The sequence below is a fragment of the Rhincodon typus genome, chromosome 1 (assembly GCF_021869965.1).
Source record: "Rhincodon typus isolate 14 chromosome 1, sRhiTyp1.1, whole genome shotgun sequence".
Classification (NCBI taxonomy): Eukaryota; Metazoa; Chordata; class Chondrichthyes; order Orectolobiformes; family Rhincodontidae; genus Rhincodon; species Rhincodon typus.
The window spans coordinates 127,045,913-127,058,006 of NC_063332.1; the positions used below are offsets into that span (position 1 = coordinate 127,045,913).

At 40.6% G+C, this 12,094-nt stretch overlaps 1 protein-coding gene across 1 annotated transcript in view; it reads right to left on the reverse strand.

The window, feature by feature from the left end:
* Positions 1 to 12,094, reverse strand: part of lratb.1 (lecithin retinol acyltransferase b, tandem duplicate 1) — a 143,515-nt gene that overhangs the window by 89,654 nt on the left and 41,767 nt on the right. The gene's annotated exons all lie outside the window — the stretch shown is intronic.

Consider the following 12,094-nt stretch of genomic DNA (forward strand, 5'->3'; position numbering starts at 1 on the left):
TTTCTGAAGAAGGGTCTAGACCCGAAACGTCAGCTTTCCTGCTCCTCTGATGCTGCTTGGCCTGCTGTGTTCATTCAGTTCTACATCTTGTTGTCTCAGATTCTCCAGCATTGGCAGTTCCTACTATCTCTGTAACAAGTGATATATGGTGTCAAGATAACAACTTTCAATTTATTTGAAAACGGATAATGGATGGGTACAAATATTTACATTATAGTGATAGGGGCTTCAATTGTAAGGGGAATAGATAGGTGTTTCTGTGGCTGCAAACGAGAGTCCAGGATGGTATGTTGCCTCCTTGGTGCAAGGTCAAGGACATCACAGAACAGCTGCAGGACATTCTTGAAGGGAAGGGTGAACAGCCAGCTGTTTTGGTGCATGTAGGGCACCTACAACATAGGTATAAAATGAGATGAGGTCTGACAAACTGAATTTACAGCATTAGGAATTAAACTGAAAAGTAGTACCTCAGAGATAGTAATCTTAGGATTGCTACCAGCGCCACGTGCCAGTCAGAGTAGGAATGGCAGGATAGCTAAGATGAATATGTAGCTTGAAGGATGTGCAAAAGGGAGGGATTCAACTTGCTGGGACATTGGAACCAGTTCTGGTGGAGGTGGGACCAGTACAAACCGGACAGTCTGTGCCTGGGCAGGACTGGAACCAATGTCCTGGGGGGAGTGTTTGCCCGCGTTGTTGGGGAAGGTTTAATCTAATATGGTAGGGGGATGGGAACCAATGCAGGAAGTTGGACAGAAGTAAAGTGGGGACAGAAACAAAAGGCAGTAAGGGAAAAAGTGAAAGTGGAAGGCAGAGAAACCACAAACAAAAATCAAAAGGGGTCACATTACACCATGATTCAATGCCAAAAAAATACAGCCGGAAGGCTCTGTGTCTCAATGCGAGGAGCATTTGTAATAAGGTGGACGAATTAACTGTGCAAACAGTTGTTAATGGATATGATGTAATTGGGATCACAGAGACCTGGCTCCAGGGTGACCAAGGATGGGAACTCAACGTCCAGGGTTATTCAATTTTCAGGAAAGATAGACAGAAGGGAAAGGGAGGTGGGATGGCACTGCAGGTTAAGGCGATGATTAACACAAAGTAAGAGAGGACATTAGCCTGGACGATGTGGAATCTGTATGGGCGGAGCTGCGGAACACCAGAGGAAAAAGGTGTTAGTGGGAGTTATGTACAGACCACTGAACAGTAGTTGTGAGGTTGGGGATAGTACCAAACGGGAAATTAGAGATGCATGCAGTAAAGGTAGAGCAGTTATGGGTGACTTCAATCTACATATTGATTGGACTAACCAAACTGGTAACACAGCGAAGGAGAAGGATTTCCTGGAATGTATGAGGGATGGTTTCCTCAACCAATATTTTAAGGACCCAACAGGAGAGCAAGCCATCCTAGACTGGGTAGTGTGTAATGAGAGAGGATTAATTAGTAACCTTGTGGTGTGAGATCCTTTGGGGAAGAGTGAACATAATATGGTAGAATGCTTCATTAAGATGGACAGTGATACAATTAAATCTGAGACTAGGGTCCTGAACTTAAAGAAAGCTAACTTTGATGGTATGAGGCATGCATCGGCTAGGATAAGCTGGCCAAGGATGCTTAAGGGGTTGACAATAGGTAGGCAATTGCAGACATTTAAAGAACACATGGATGAACTTCAACAACTGTACAACCCCATCTGGTGTAAGGGTAAAACAGGGAAAGTGGCTCACCCATGTCTAACACAGGAAATCAGGGGGTAGTGGTAAAGAAAAAGAAAAGGCATATAAATTGGCTAGAAAAAGCAGCAAACCTGTGGATTGGGAGAAATTAAAAACTCAGCAGAGGAGGAGAAAGGGTTTAATTCAGAAGTGGAAAATAGAAAATGAAAGTTGCGGAAAACATAAAAACTGACTGCAGAAGCTTCTATAGATATGTGAAGAGAAGAAGACTGGCAAAGACAAATGTAGATCTCTTGCAGTTAGAATCAGGTGAATTCATAATGGACAACAAAGAAATAGCAGACCGGTTGAATAAATACTTTGCATCTGTCTTCATTAAGGAGGTCATCTTTCAGAAATGCTAAGGGACAGGAGGTCAAGCATGAAGAAGGAACTGAAGGAAATCCTTATTAATTAGGAAACGGTATTGGGGAAATTGATGGGACTAAAACCCAATAAGTCCTTAGGGCCTGATCTCTGCATCCCAGAGTACTTAAGGAAGTGGCCCTAGAAATAGCAGATGTATTAGTGATCGTTTTCCAGTATCCTGTAGAGCCTAGAAGGGTTCCAATGGACTGGAGGGTAGCTAATGTAAACTCACTTCTTAAAAAAAGAGGTAGCAAGAAAATGGGGAATTGTAGGCCGGTCAGCCCAACATCAGTGATGAGGAACATGCTGGAGTCAATTATTAAGAATGTAATAACTGAGCATTTGGAAAGTGGTGACAAAATTCGTCCAAGTCAGCCTGAATTCACAAAATCATGCTCGACAAATTTTCTGGAATTTTTTTGAAGATATGTCCAATAGAGTGGTTGAGGGTGAATCAGTAGATGTCGTGTATCTGGACTTTCAAAAGGTATTTGACAAGTTTCCACACATGAGATTAGTAAGGAAAATTAAAGCTCATGGTATCAGAGGTAATGAATTGATGTGGATAGAGAACTGGTTGGCAGACAGGAAGCAGAGATTTGGAATAAACAGGTCCTTTTCAAAGTGGCAGGCAGTGACAAGTGGGCTGCCGCAGGGTTTAGTGCTGGCACCCCAGCTGTACATACATTAACGATTTGGATGAAAGAACTGAATGCAATATCTCTAAATTTGCAGGCGACACTAAGCTGGGAGGCAGTGTGTGCTGTAAGGAGGGTGCCAAAAGGCTGTAGGGTGACTCGGACAGGCTGGCTTAGTGGGCAAATACTTAGCAAACACAATCTAACATGGATAAATATGAGGTCATCCAATTTGATTGCAAAAACAGGAAGGCAGATTATTATCTGAATGGTGACAATTTAGAAAAAGATGAGGTGCAACGAGACCTGGGTGTAATGGTGGAACAGTCGCTGAAGGTTGGCATGGAGGTGCAGCAGGCAGTGAAGAAAGCTAATGGCATGCTGTCCTTCATAGCGAGAGGATGAGTATAGGAGTAGGGATGGCTTGCTGCAGTTATACAGGGCCGTGGTGAGTACTGTGTGCAGTTTTGATTCCCTAGTCTGAGGAAGGACATTCTCGCTGTTGAGGGAGCTCAGTGAAGGTTCACTAGACTGATTCCCGGGATGGAAGGACTGACATATGAAGAAAGACTGGATCGACTGGGCTTGTACTTGCTGGAATTTAGAAGAATGAGGGGGGATTTCATAGAAACATATAAAATCCTGATGGGACTGGACAGGCTAGATGTGAGAAGAATGTTCCTGATGTTGGGGAAGTCCAGAACTAGGGGTCACAGTCTAAGAATAAGGGATAAGCTATTCAGGACTGAGATGAGGAAGAATTTTTCACTCAGAAAGTTGTGAACATGTGGAATTCTTTCCCACAAAAACACAGGTTAGATCTCAGCTTGGGTATCGTGCACAGTTCTGGGATCCACCCTATAGAATGGATGTGAATGCACTGGAGAGTGCGCAGGAGGAGGTTTACAGGAATGGTTCCAGGGATGAGACATTTCACTTAAGACGAATGAATGGAGAAATTGAGACTATGGGTAATCCACCTAAACCTGCACATCTCTAGACACTACAGAGCAATTTAGTAAGCCAATCCACCTAACCTACACATCCTCGGGCTGTGGGAGGAGACTGGAGCACCAGGAGAAAACCAACACAGACACGGGGAGAACATGAAAACTGTGACTTGGTTGACTGTCTAAGGCTGGAATTGAACCTGGGTCCCTAGCACCTTAAGGCTAACCACTGTGCTGCCCCAGCTTTGATTTCCTTATAATCATTTCTCCATAATGGCTATAAGATCATACCCATTAACTCATTTGTGTCATTAATTCATTTATTTTGTTCTGAATACTAGGCACTTTTAAGTGAAAAGCCATTGATATTATCTTTTCTATAATTTTTCCCTCTTTGATCTTATTTGCTGCTTTTTTATGCTTGTACATTCTGTGTTTCCTGTCCCACTCTGGGTATCATTATCAGAACAGTTGCCCTGTAATGCTGCCGTATCCTTTGGCTTTGTAAGCCTATGTATTCCCCCTCCTGAACCTTACCCCCATTTTAACTAATTTAAAGGCTCTCTACAGCTCTAGTTACTTGATTCACCAGGACACTAGTCCCAGTATGATACAAGTGAAGCTCATCCAATCAGAACTGTTCACTTCTACCCCAGTACTGGTGTTAGTGCTCCATGAACTGAAACCCATTCCTACTACACCAATCTCTAAGCAACAAGTTTAACTCCTTGACTTAATTCACCCTGTACCAGTATGCTTGTGGATCAGATAAAAATCCTGAGATTATTACCTAGGAGGTGCTGCTTATTTTGTTTAGCTCTTAAATGTTCAAAATCTTTCTGCAGGATCTTCTTTCCAGTCCTATCAACGTTGTTAGCACCAACATGGATGACAACAATTGGATCCCTTCACCCCCACTCCAAGTTCTCCTCCAGCCCTGAGGAAAAGTCCTTAACCCTGGCATCAGGAAGGCAACACGACCTCTGGAACTCACCTTCCTGTCTGCAGAGAGCAGTATCTATTCCCCAGTTTGTACATTTCCCCTGCTACCACTGCTATGACGTTCCAATTTCCTCCCAAACTTGAATGGTTCCTTCTACTCCCAACACTCCAGGGTGGGGAAAACTCTGCCCTGTATATCTAAAGGTTTGATTAATGAATCACACATACACAGAGAAATGTAGGGACATGTCATCTACTAAGCAGTTAAAACAAAATAAATTGATGGAAAGATGGTTTGTTAATGTATGTGTAGAACAACTTTAGAGCAAACCATAATGTAGAAGATATGGAGTTTACATTTCTAACTCAATTCAACCCATAAAATGGTCAAGGGTAGGAACTAAAAGCAAACAAGATATTTCTGTTTTTGAAAAACTGCAGCTTATGCAAAAAAAAATTTTTTGTAACATGCATCTATGATATTCAGTTGCACACACACATTATATGCAGTTTCTACATTTATGCCTCAGATTCTACAAGTGTTTTATTGCACAGGCTAAACAACAATAAAATCACACTTTTGGTTCTCTATTGGGAAGATCTTCAAATTTCCTCCCCAAAAGATTCAAAATAAGTTTCTTTGATTTGTCACCTTGAAAGTTCAACTTTCAGGAATCAGAGCAGAGTGTTTCAATTTCAATGTCTCTTCTCTACTTTTAAGTTAAACAGAACAAAAAGATTGAAAGAAATCAGTATTGGGGTCTAAAGGACTTAAAAGCATCAGGTTATGTCTGGGAGGTCTTGTGTTCACAACCACCTTAAAGAATGACAGTAAGTCAAAGTGGGATTCTGCTGAGTAATCCTAAACTTCCCTCTCAGTTAATTGTCCAGAAATTTGAAAGATGCTGGCGAGCTGGTATTGCAGACTTGGTGCAAATATACAGGAACCTTAGACAATCAATGAAGAACATTAGTTCAGACCTCTGCAGTAGTATTGTGTTTACAACTTCCTAGAAATTTTCTGTAGTCTTGAGAAAGCTGAACAATTTTAAGCAAGAAGTTAAAGCATTGGGTGTACACCACAAAAAAAGTGGTCCTTCATAATGGAAATAATTCTCATGTGCCTGATGGCTCTTAGAATGAGAATATGAAAGATGCTTCATACAGTAAATCTAAACAATTGCTGGCATAATTTCTTTACAGAAATCTCAGCTATAACAGATGGCAATTATCAACCAATGATCAGAAAAAGGAGAGAACAGTAATTAGGTATATTGTTAGGGAAGCCATGCATTCTGTTTCATTTCTTAGCACAAGTCAAATAGATTGCCAGCAGGAAGCAAGACTGGTGTTTACAGCTGATACCCCAAAGCTTCAACTTCCTTGAAGTCTCCTGTTTCTTTGATCTGTTGTTCTATCCTGAACACTGAAGCTTGCTGTATGGACTGAGTAAAGCATATAATCAGTTTCTTTCTTTCCTGAAACTGCTGTTTGTGATCGCCTTTCATTGCAAAGATTTATATGCTGTCACCAATCTCTACTGATCTAAAACACACGTGGGAAGTTTGATCTATCTATAAATTAAGGGAAATGTGCACTGGATATATGCAAGCTATGCTAATCACTATAATGGATAGCTGGAAGTAATATTAATCATTGCAGATTACAATAGAACAACAGCCAGACAAGAATTTGTGAGTCCTTTAGGCAGGAAGTTGTTATAAGAGATTAAAAACGAAAGCTAGTGGAGAAAGGGGGCAAATCCAGAACAAGATGAACACAGAACCATATGGATCTTTGTGCTAGTAAATGTCAGCCCACTAATCAAAATTAACACTCAAAGAAAAAGGAGCTTTCACAAGTTCAAGATGTCTCAAAGAACTTTACAACCAATTAAATATTTTTTGAACTGCAATCACTGTTGTAATGTTGGAAACACAGCAGTTAATTTTGCATAGCAAGCTCCTAGAAACACCAATTTGATAATGACCAGATATCTTTTTAATGATGTTTTAGCAATGGTTGGGGGATAAATATTGGTCAAGATCAACCTGCAGATTACCAGCAGGGAGGTTATGCTAGAATTCAATAAAACACTAGTTATCCACAGCTACAGAACTCTGTGAAGTTCTGGTTACCATTTTATTTATAGAAAGGATGTAATTGCATATTTCATGTTTCATATTCTTGCATTTTGTAGCAATAGCTTCAAATCGAAAGAATAAGCGTATATTTTTGCAGAGGTAAGTACTAGGTCAAATGATTGGGCAGCAAAAATTATCTAAACGAAGGGGAGAAATTATTTTAAAATATCATTTTACAGTTTGGATCTTTTGGAATAATGGCATATAGGTGTTGATTACTTTTGTTAGGTGTTCTTAAAAAATAAATAGGTCAGACAGACCTTCCAAAGGAATAACCTAATTCAGCACACATCAGGGAGTAGGAACCCCTGGAATCTTAGTGGATAATGTTTATACTTGGATAGCTTACGACAGGTAGAGTAAACATTGAAGGCCATTAACTTGTTTTCAATCTGATGTATCAATAATTGATTTGCGTTTGTAAAACATTGAGAATTTTTCGAGTAGTTTTGAAGAGAATTGATGGGAGTCAGAAACAATTATATTATCTCCTAGAAAGGATATTTTTTTCAGAGCAATTGAGGGTCTAAGTTACCTCAAGACTCAAGTGTAGTTTAGTAGTTTAGGCAAAATCTAGGCAGGAGTCTTTGGTGAGAATTCTGCAGATGATTCATAGCCAAGAAAGTCTAAGCTCTGACTTTTGTGCGAGTGGTCACGTAAGAAGACTACACACAGTCAAAAATGACAGAGAATTAAGTTAAGGCAAACTTAGAGATTTGATACAATCAAAGGTGTAATTTCTCTGGATTTGGAACACTGTAAAGTGATGGTGTAAGGCAATAGGTTGAAACTTTATTTTATAGAAAACGCAAAAATAACAGGAGTAGTGCATTTGGCCCTGTGAGCTTGCTCTATCATTCAATATCATCATGTCTGATCATCCAACTCAATACCTAGTTCCACATATTTTAGATCCTTTTAGCAATAAGTACAATATCCAATTTCTTCATGAAAACATTTAATATTTTGACCTCAATTGCTTCCTGTGGCAGGGAATTCCACAGGCTCACCAGTCTCTGACTAAAGAAATTTCTCCTCATCTCAGTCCTCAAGGTATCACGACAGGTGGATAAAGTGGTTACGAAGGCATACAGTACACACTTCCATTTATCGGCATAGAGTTTAAGAGCAGGGAGAGATTATGCTGGAATCGTTGTTGTTAAGGCTACAGCTACAGTATTGGAATTGGAAAGTCATGTTGAGATTGTACAGTACATTAGTGAGGAGGAATGTGATAGCACAGGAGAGGATGCTGAGGAGATTTACCAGGATGCTGTCTGGGCTGGATAGTTTCAGTTATGAAGCGAAATTAACAGACTTGGGGTTGTTTTACTTAGAGCGGAGGTGATTGAGAGGGGACATGCTTGAGATATGCAAAATTATGAGGGGCATAGATAGGGTAGACAGTAAGAAACTTTTCCTGTTGATGGAGGGATCAATGACCAGGGGGTATAGATGTAAGGGAAGGGGCAGAAGGTTTAGGGGATATGTGAGGAAATACTATTTTTACCAAGACAGCAGTGGGAATCTGGAATTCGGACTGCCTGTAAGGGAGGTAGAGGCAGAAACCCTCATAACATTTAAGAAGCATTTAGATATGCACTTGCAATGCCAAGGCATGCAAGGCTATGGACCAAGTGCTGGAAAATGGGATTAGAATAGCTGGGTGGTTGTTTTTCACCAGTGTGGATGCAATGGGCAGAAGGACATTGACCTGTGCTATAGACCTCTATGACTCAATAAATGGCCTCTCAGCATATCCTTAGACTGTAAACCCTGGCCTAGACTCCCTGGTCATCAAGAACATCCTTTCCATACTTACCCTGTCTAATCTTGTTAGACTTTTATAAGTTTCTATGTGACCCCAACCCATTCTTTTAAACTCCAGTGAACATAGTCCTAACTGATCCAGTCTCTCCTCATATGTTGTCCTACCATCCCAGAAAACAGCCTGATCATACAGTCATAGAGTCATACAGCACAGAAACAGACTGTTCAGTCCAATCAGTCCATGCTGAACATAATCCCAAACTGAACTATTCCACCTGCCTGCTCCTGGCCCATATCTCTCCAAACCTTCCTATTCAAGTATCTATCCAAATGTCTTTTAAAAGTTGTAATTGTATCTGCATCCACCATTTCCTCAGCAAGTTCATTCCACACTAGAACCACCCTCCATGTAAAAAAATTGCCTCTTGCATCTTTTTTTAAATCTCTCTCCTCTCACCTTAAAAATGTGTCCCCTAGTTTTGAAATCCTCCATTTTATAGAAAGGGCAATTACCATTAACTCTATCTATACCTCTCATTATTTTATAAACTTCTATCAGGTCACCTCCTACGCTCCAGTGGAACAAGTCCCAGCCTATCCAGCCTTTCTTTATACTCAAACCTTTCATACCCAGCAACATCCTGGTAAATCTCTTCTGAACCCTCTCCAGCTTGATAATATCCTTCCTATACCTGGGTGACCAGAACTGGACACAGTATTCCAGAAGAGGCCTCACTAATGTCCTGTACAATCTCAACATGACTTTCCAATTCCTATACTCAAAGGACTGAGCAATGAAGGAAAGCCTCCCAAACGCCTTTTTAACTATCCTGCCTATATGTGACACAAACTTTGAACCTGTACTCCTAAGGTTCCTATGTTCTACAACACTATCCAAGGATCTACCTTTAACTGTATAAGCCCTACCCTCGTTTGTTGTACCAAAATGCAAGACCTCACATTTATCCAGATTGAACACAATCTGCCATTTTTCAGCCCATTGACACATTCGATCAAGATCCCTCTGTAATCTTAGAAAACCTTCTTCCTTGACTACTATGCCACCAATTTTGGTGTCGTCCACAAACTTACTAACCATGCCTTCTATATTCTCATCCAAACCATTTGTATAAATGACAAACAAAAGAGGATCCTGAACCAATCCCTAAGGAACACCTCTGGTCACAGGCCTCCAGTCCAAAAAACAACTCTCCACCATTACTCTTTGTTTTCTGTCTTTAAGCCAATTATGTATCCAATTGGCAAGCTTACCCTGAATCCCAGGTGAGCTAACTTTACTAATTAGTCTACCAGGCAGAACCTTGTCAAAGGCTTTACTAAAATCCAAATAAACAATCTCTATTCTCTGCTATCATCAATCTTTTTGGTAATTTCGTCAAAAACTCAGTCAAGTTTGTGAGACACGATTTTCCTCGCACAAAACCATGGGACTATCTCCAATCAATTTTTGTCTCTAAATGACTATAAAGTAAACCTTCATTACACTGTGCCCATAGCCAGATCATCTTTACTTAAATAGGGACACTAAAACTGCACACACTACCCCAGTCTCACCAAGGCCCTGTACAATTGCAACTAGACACCCCAACTCCTGCACTCGAATTCTCCTACAGTGAAGCCCAATATATCATTTGCTTTCTTCACTGCCTACTGCACCTGCATGTTTACTTTTTTTTCTATTCATTTGTGGGATGTGGGTGTCACTGGCTGGCCAGCATTTCTTGCCCATCCCTAGTTGCCCTTGAGAAGATGGTGGTGAGCTACCTTCTTGAACCACTGCAGTCCTCCTTCTGTGGGTTGACCCACAATGCTATCAGGGAGGGAATTCCACGATTTTGAAGGAACGGCGATATATTTCCAAGTCAGGATGGTGAGTGATTTGGAGGGGAACTTGGAGGTGGTGGTGTTCTCATATGTCTGCTGCCCTTGTCCTTCTAGATGGAAGTGGTCGTGGGTTTGGAAGGTCCTGTCTGAGGATCTTTAGTGAATTTCTGTAGTGCATCTTGTAGATAGTAAACACTGCTGCTACTGAGTGTCGGTGGTGGAGGGAGTGAATGCTTGTAACTTCCAGTAACTAGTGCAAGCATACCCAGATCTCAGGTGTAACTTCCCTTTACCCAACTATCACTATTCAGATAATAATCTGCCTTCTTGTTTTTGCTACCAAAGTGGATAACTTCACATTTATTCACATTATTCTTCATCTGTCATGCACTTGCCCACCCACTCAACCTCTCCAAATCACTGAAGCATCTCCATATCATCCTTACAGTTCACCCTCATACCCAGCTTTGTGTCATCTGCAAACTTGGAGATATTACATTTAGTTCCCTCATCCAAATCAATATATATTGTGAGTAGTTGTCGTCTAAGGACTGATCTCAAAACGTATGTGCGGTACTTGTTTCCTGTTCGTCAACCACTTCGCTATCCACGCCTGTGTATTACTCCCAATCTATGCACATGTTAATCTCTTATGTAGGACCTTATTGAAAGCTTCCTGAAAGTCCAAGTAAACCACATCCACAACCCTCATCAACTAGTTTTGCGGTTAAAGAAATTCTGGAACCTCGCGTGGCAATGTTTCAGTGAATGTCATTAATGTTAGTTGAACTAAAATGATCTATCAGACCAGAATTCATTCTGGGATCTAGCTCAGTGGCTCAGTGGTTAGTTATGCCACCTTACAGTGCCACGGACCCAGGTTCAATTCCATTCTGGGGTTTACATATTCTCGCAATGTGTCTGTATGGGTTTCCTCCCTCAGTCCAAAGATGTGCAGGTTAGGTGGATTAGCCATGCCAATTTGCCTGTAGTGTCCAGGGATGTGCAGGCGAGGTGGATTAGTCACAGGGAATGTCGGGTTACAGAAGCAGGCTAGGAAGTGGGTCTGGGTGAGATGCTCTTCAGAGGGTCGGAGTGGACTCAATGGGCTGAATGGACTGCTGCCAGTAGGCATTCTACGATTTTATATGGAGGCTGCTGACTGGGATTTGAAGGTATTGAATAAAGATTGTCTGTGCCTCTTGTAAACAATTGGGTACAGAGGTGTTGAACATTGTGGTAAAGTCTACTGCATGATATGATTCGTAAAATGGTTTTGGGCGTTGCTAAGAGTCCTGGTTGTAGATGACATAGCAGTGGATTATTTGAAATCTTTGGATAAGACTAAACTGAGGAAGTTAGCAAATAAACTGAAGATAGGACTAAAAGCACAATGTTGTAAGTAGGAGATACTGAAAGCAATTTTGAATTTGAATAGAAAACTGAAGTTGAGGTGTCATAGCTAGAATATGCAAAGATACAGTTAGAAATGAAAAAGAAAATTATTTAGAAAGAAACATAAAAATACTTTGGTTAGAGAAAGAATGAGAAAGAGAAATGTAAAGATTTGAATTGAAGAAAAAAAAGAAAAAAAATTAGAAAAGTAAGAAAAAGAAACACTAATGAAAAAAGAGAAAGGAAAACAACTGAAGACAAAAAGGGAAGAAAATTAAAACAAGACAGTGGGATTTAACTTGTCCAGTAGTACTATC